At 32.0% G+C, this 6,442-nt stretch overlaps 1 pseudogene; it reads left to right on the forward strand.

Moving 5' to 3' along the window:
• The first annotated feature begins 5,935 nt into the window (after nt 1–5,935).
• Nucleotides 5,936–6,053, forward strand: LOC118609859 (annotated as a pseudogene).
• The last annotated feature ends 389 nt before the right edge of the window (nt 6,054–6,442 follow it).

Consider the following 6,442-nt stretch of genomic DNA (forward strand, 5'->3'; position numbering starts at 1 on the left):
GAGAGAGGCTGATGAATTTGCATAAAATATATATTGTAAATATTATTAAATATTCAAAATTGATCAGGAATACATATATATTTGGTAGAAGTCGATGAGTTATATGCAAATCATAAACACCAAATTCTGTATCTTAAAAGTTGTACAGAATCACAAAAAAAACAATAAATAGCCAAGCAATCCTGAGAAAGAACAAACCTATAGGCTTTATACTTCCTGGTTCAAACTATATTACAAAGATATAGTAATCAAACAGTATGATACTGGCATAAAAATAGACACATAGACCAATGAAACAGAATTGAGAGCCCAGAAATAACCCCACATTTGCAATCAAGTAATATTTGATGAGACAGCCCAGAATAGTCATGGGGAGAAATGGTTTCTTCAATAAATAATGTGGAGAAAACTGCCTAACCACATGCAGAAGAATGAAATTGAACACCTATCTTATACTACTCACAAAATTAACTTAAAATGGGCTATAGACAAAATATAAGACCTGAAACCCCAAAATATCTAAATATACATAGAGAAAAAGATCCTGACATTAGTCTTGACAATATTTTTTGGGTATGACACAAAAACACAAACAGCAACAGCAAAAATTAACAAATGGTACTATATCAAACTAAAAATATTCTGCACAGCAAAATAAAAACATTAACAAAATGAAAAAGCAGCATATGATACAATATTTTCAAATCATATCTCTGATAATATCCAAAATATATAAAAAAGCAATACTCAAAATATAAAAATAACTCATACAATTCAATAGCAAAAACAACCCAAATAAAAACTGAGCAGAAGAATCAAATATTTTTCCAAAGAATATATACAAATGGCCAAAAAGGACATAAAAAGCTCAACATCACTAATCAGGGAAACACAAATGAAACCCACAGTGAGATATCACCCCACATTTGTTTGAATGGCTGTCATCAAAAAGACAAGAGGTAACACCTGATGGCTGAGGACGTGAAGAAAAGAAAGCAAATAGCTTCACCCTATTAGGCATCTGTAAATACAACAAAATGATAACATCAAGTCTCTTGTTTTTGATCTTTCTCAAGGCACCAAAATAACATTAGCTTTTGCTTTTTGCATTATTCATTTACTGGCTTCCTTTCTATCAGCAATTCCTCCACTTATTTCCAATTGTCATTAATTTTTTAGCACACCTAACGCTCCTTCCAAGAGTAAGACCATCAGTTTCAGCCAGAGGACTGATGCATCAAGGTAATAGCAATAGATAAACCTGGCCAATGTTTCTCCCTTTGTCCATCCCTTGTCACATAGAGGAAATGGAGAAAACTTGGATAAATACTAGTGTAGGACTGTCTCATCCGCTATTATTACTGGCATAGACAACTGAGAAGAAGAAATAACTCATCCCATTAGTCCCATATGAATTCAGTGAGTAAAATTTAGAAATACTGTCATACTTAGAAATTGATCCTTCCACCAGAACTCATAAATGCAGTTCAGGTCGTGGATTAACAAGCAGTGGGAGCTGGGGTGGGGTGAGGGAAAACAAGAAATAAAATGCCCTATTTCCCCAAAATAACTCAAAAACACAAATATTAAATTTTAGTGTATATTCATTCAATTCTTTTGGTCTTTTATCATAAAGTTTCATAAACAGTTATTTCCATTGTGCATTTTAATTTTCAATCAAACTATTTTTATAGATGACAAGAAACATGAATATTTCATTGTTTTCTACTTAGTTCATTATTGCACTGCATCAGGGCGTAGGTTCCTTGATTAGAAGATATAAATGAGGTCCAAACTGAAATATTTTCAGCTCTATACTTCTTAGATTAGACAACTTTGCTTCAGCTAATGAATATGCAAATCAAAATCCAGAATGAGTGACTATCTTTGTGAACTCATCAACATCCACCTGAAACTATGGATAATAGGTCAAAGTGATCTGACTGCCAGCTATGGGCTGGTCTAAGTTCTGTCATTAGGCAGTGGATGTCAGCTTTGAGTTTCTTTTCTTGTTCACAGAGTGGGGTATGCAAATGGTGGGTACATTGAACAATCTGTCAAGTTTCTTCCTCATACCGAAGTCATTTTACTCATCTGATAAAAATGGCCTTGGTTCCCCTTGAGGGTTGAGCCTAGAAACCTGACCCTCTAGTAAAGGATCTATATACATAAAGGAAATAATGTATGTATAATACATTTATAGATCATATACATATGTATTTCAAACAAATTTGTTGTTTGAATAGTTGACAAGACATTAAAAATGGTATTAAAATCAAGAATATAAATGGGGTAGCTACCAAATTTTTGATGGATCTATCTTAAAAGCTTGGCCATTGGAGTAATTCCGTTTATGGTTGGTTGATTTCAAAGTAAAAGCCTGACTGACTGATTGGTTGATTTTCACACTATGTTTACTGATTTAGTAGTTATACCACTTATTTCCTTGATGTTTATCATTTTAATGGAATAGCTTAACACTTGAAATCAATTTAATTTTTCCAAAGTTTTTCCACCACTTTTATTATTATTATTTTATTTTGAAGAATACTATTTCTTTCTTATTATTTAGCCCCATCTTGGGGAAGCTGAGAGAGGAGGGCCATGACAGATTATCTTACATTATTCTGTTCCTCCAACATTAGTCACTTAGGGAGTCTTAACAGTTGGAGGCTTTTTTATTATGTCATTAATCATAACTTGAGTTAAAGAAATTAGAAAAAAAAACTAGTATCGTTACATGACCAATCCAAAGTTGCTTGCATTCTGAATGTTCAGCAACCTCAGAAGTGGAATTTCATTTAAAAATTTTAGGGTTGTATGACAATTCCCTTTTTCAGGATGAGTTATACACCTCTGCTATTATTCTGATCGACATATCGAGAGTTTGTTTATCTGTCCAAGTTTCTTTCAAAACTTCAGCTAAGTGTCCCGAGTAAACCGAACATGCCTTTCTATATACAGTGTCTAATTCAAAAAAAGGAATTCCTTAATGTCTCGTGCATAAAATCCGTTTCAATACCTGCTCCACAAGTGGTCACCAATATAATGTTTAAATTAGGTTCTGCTTCTCTCCCACTGAAATTGTGCAATTCTTTTCGGTGATTATCTGAAGGAAGGAGTTATTCCAATCAAAGCATACCCCAACCACCTATGTACTTCCCTTTGACCCCATTCCTTCGCCAGGTATAACTTGGTACTTTGGCAGTCTCAGATTAGTCCTTAGTTACTTTCAGTTTGGGCTAACTTTCCCACTGCTTAGATTTCGCTTTTTCATTAAATTCCCACTGACACTTGATCTATTATCTCCAAGTCATTTATTTCGTTTTTCTCTTATAAGTGGCCACCTTGCTTGACTGGTCTCTTTATCAGTCATGGCTTAGAAACCATTCTGTCAAAAAAGATTTCCTTCACCACTTTTCTTACCCTTCCACTGTAAAGACAAACAAAGGAATGAATGAATGAATGCATGCATGCATGCATGGATTACAAGCATCACTTAAATTATAATTTCAAGGTTTGATTTAATTATCCTGTTCACAAATATATACATGTAACTCTTAAATAAAGAAAAAGGGCAGAAAAATAGAAAAAAGAACAATCATAAACAGATCCAAAAACTGTCTGGACTTCTCCCAGGTTGTGTAAGAAGATAAAACAAGGACACATCATCAACATTTTCATTCATAAATAATGAAGACAGTCTTTCTTTGGGTGCTTACAGAGGTAGGGGATTAAAACTGTAAATACTTTAAACTATTTCATATTCCTAAACAAGTAGTTTATACCAGTACTTCTTCTTCTGGCAGATTCTGAACTCCGACAACTGTTCAATTTCAGGGGTTCTCATGGGCAGCGAGTAAGGGAGCTAGAGTGATTTTTTGCTCCAAACTCACAAACCTCTGGAACATTTGGCAATGTCTGGAGACAATTTAGTTGCCACATTAGGAAAGTGCTGCTGGCATCATTGGGGTAGAGGCCGGGATTGCTGCTAAACATCCTATAAATTATGAGCCATGCCCCCACAAAAAAAAGAATTATCTGGTTCACGAAGTAAATAAATAGTGCTGAGGTTTAGGAACCCACTATTTCCAGAGACTGACATAAGTGGTGCTCAGTCTTTCAGCCTCATATTATAAAATTGGATAAAGTCTAGAAGATATAAACCACTCCGAAAATACCCTTATCAGCCTAGATTCCATCATCACTTAGTTACAAATCAGGTACACTTTTGCTATCTTGTGAACTCTCTCACGCCCTCAGACAGATGAAATTAGTCCATTTTTTTTTTCCTTTTTGGTACACAGTCTCTTGTTTTTCTCTGTATTAATTATAAATTATCTGATGTGTCATTGTGAGAAATTGAAATCCGTGAATACATTTTTAATTTTAGAAAGTTTATTTGAATCTTTATCAAGTCTGCTCATTCTTCATTTTAGAAAATCTATTTGATAGTTTATTGAGTCTGTTCATTCTGTATATTCACAGTTATACAATTATTTTTTCTCAAAATAACTTAGAGTTTGCCTTTTGTTTCTTTAAATACATATGTTTGATATGCTGTTTTTATTATGTCTAACATCTAGAAGTCCTTGCTGATCTATCACAATTTTCCATTTCTTCTGCTGATTCTTGCCTATTGTTACTTTTTCACTGTTTGAGTACTTTTTTGATAGAAAACTTATAACTTAATTTATAGATTATATGTAAATTCTCTGAAGTTTAGAACAAAACAATTTTTTCCAAGAGAAATTACTGCGAGGATTTATCCAAGGCTATGGATAACACGGTTATGCAGCTCTGTAAGTAAATATAAATAGGAAGCTCAGCAATATGCTGCACAGATTTTAGTCTGGAAACATAGTGGTCTTTGTCATTACTATAACCCAGAATATTTGCAATAAAGGACTTGACATGTACAAATACATTTATTTTGCACACGATTATATTTTACATCTGATTACATTAGTTTCTAAATTTTGAGACATTTTATTCACATAATTTAAGTGGAGATAATATTATGAGTATACTCTTTTGAAAAAAATTATTTGATTAGAAACTGCAAAAAATGAAAAAATGAGAATGGTGATTAAATTATGAGTAAGAGCATATATTTCGTAAATGTAGCACTTCTGTCTTTTTTTAAAAAGCTAACTGAAAGAATATACATCACATAACGTGACTGTATAAATGGAAAAATGCTGCAGCAAAAATTGATCGCAGCATCATTTTCTTTTGTTCCTGGACACAACTGGAAAATCATTCATAACAGAAAAAAGTCATTACCAACAAATCATAATTCACATATGAAATAAAACCTATTTCTGTTGCTTACAATATTTTAATTTTTCTTTTCAAACTGGATGATAAAAATGTGATCATTTAGAAAAGAATAAAAAAAGACAAAAATGTTGTAACAATATTTCTTGAAAATTAAATTAGTATGAGATATCATCTTGAATCTATAAGTAATTTGGAAACATATCATCCCAGAGTTGTTTGATTTTAAATAAAAAAATTCCATTAATAACATCTTATATATATAATGATGACCACTGCTATTTTGCAGTTATCAAAAATCAGCTGATTTTGACAAAAATAGTGTGATTTTTGGATAAATAAATCTATATTTGGAACTATTTTCTGAGCTATAAAAGGTTCTATTTTTTTTTTTACCACATATACAACTATAAATTTCACTTGTAAATTTCAAAATCCATAAGTAAATATGATGTATCTGATAAATAGTAAAAATTATTTGGTCCAATCATCAAATGTAAGGTCCAGAAGAAATGTCAGCATTGACAAATTAAACATATTGTTATATAGGTGCAACATTTTGTAATTATTTTGTGATTTTGTAATTATATTTTATAATTCACAATGTCAAAGATATTTTTGAAAAATATATTTTTGTATATTAAAATGTACAAGGGTCAACAGCCATGCCACCCTGAATAAGCCCAATCACATCTGATCTTGGAAGCAAGTAGGGTTGAGCCTGGTTAGTACTTGGATGGGAGACCACCTAGGAAGATCAGGTGCTGCAAGACTAAAAGATAAAAAAAAATAATAAAAAAAAATAAGGGATTGTAAATTGACAAGGTCCTTGCGATCTGTGAGGTCAACCAAGGGTTGTCTTGCCTAAAAAAATAGAAAATAAAATAAAATAATAAGATACAATACAATACAATACAATACAATACAATACAATACAATACAATACAATACAATACAATAAAATGTACAAGGAAATCCTACCATTCGTGACAACCTAGATGAACCTTGAAGGCATTATGCTAAGTGAAATGAGTCAGACAAAGATAAATACTATACAATCTTATTTGTATGTGGAATCAAAGAAAACAAAAATAAAACAAGCAAACAAAAAACTCATAGGAAAAGAGATCAGGTTTAGGATTACCAGTGACAAAGGATGGTA

Source organism: Rousettus aegyptiacus, unplaced genomic scaffold, assembly GCF_014176215.1.
Source record: "Rousettus aegyptiacus isolate mRouAeg1 unplaced genomic scaffold, mRouAeg1.p scaffold_m13_p_11, whole genome shotgun sequence".
Classification (NCBI taxonomy): Eukaryota; Metazoa; Chordata; class Mammalia; order Chiroptera; family Pteropodidae; genus Rousettus; species Rousettus aegyptiacus.